At 40.2% G+C, this 239-nt stretch overlaps 1 protein-coding gene across 1 annotated transcript in view; it reads left to right on the forward strand.

The window, feature by feature from the left end:
* LOC107721139 (serine/threonine-protein kinase WNK1-like) overlaps positions 1-239 on the forward strand; it is a 49,364-nt gene that overhangs the window by 18,937 nt on the left and 30,188 nt on the right. The gene's annotated exons all lie outside the window — the stretch shown is intronic.

The following is a 239-nucleotide window of genomic DNA, read 5'->3' on the forward strand; positions in this document are numbered from 1 at the left end:
TCCTAATGTTGTATAAAGCAAATCTGCAGGACCGGGAAGTTTTAGCAATGTGGTCTGAGAAAGTCAGCTGATCATCAATCATAACTCCAAGGTTTCTAGCTGTTTTTGAAGGAGTTATGATTGATGAGCCTAACTGGATGGTGACATTTTGATTAAGTGATGGGTTTGTTGAAACCACAAGCAGTTCTATTTTAGCCAGGTTGAGTTGAAGGTGATGGTCCTTCATCCAGCAAGAAATG

The sequence above is a fragment of the Sinocyclocheilus rhinocerous genome, unplaced genomic scaffold (assembly GCF_001515625.1).
Source record: "Sinocyclocheilus rhinocerous isolate Xijiao unplaced genomic scaffold, SAMN03320098_v1.1 scaffold2226, whole genome shotgun sequence".
Classification (NCBI taxonomy): domain Eukaryota; kingdom Metazoa; phylum Chordata; class Actinopteri; order Cypriniformes; family Cyprinidae; genus Sinocyclocheilus; species Sinocyclocheilus rhinocerous.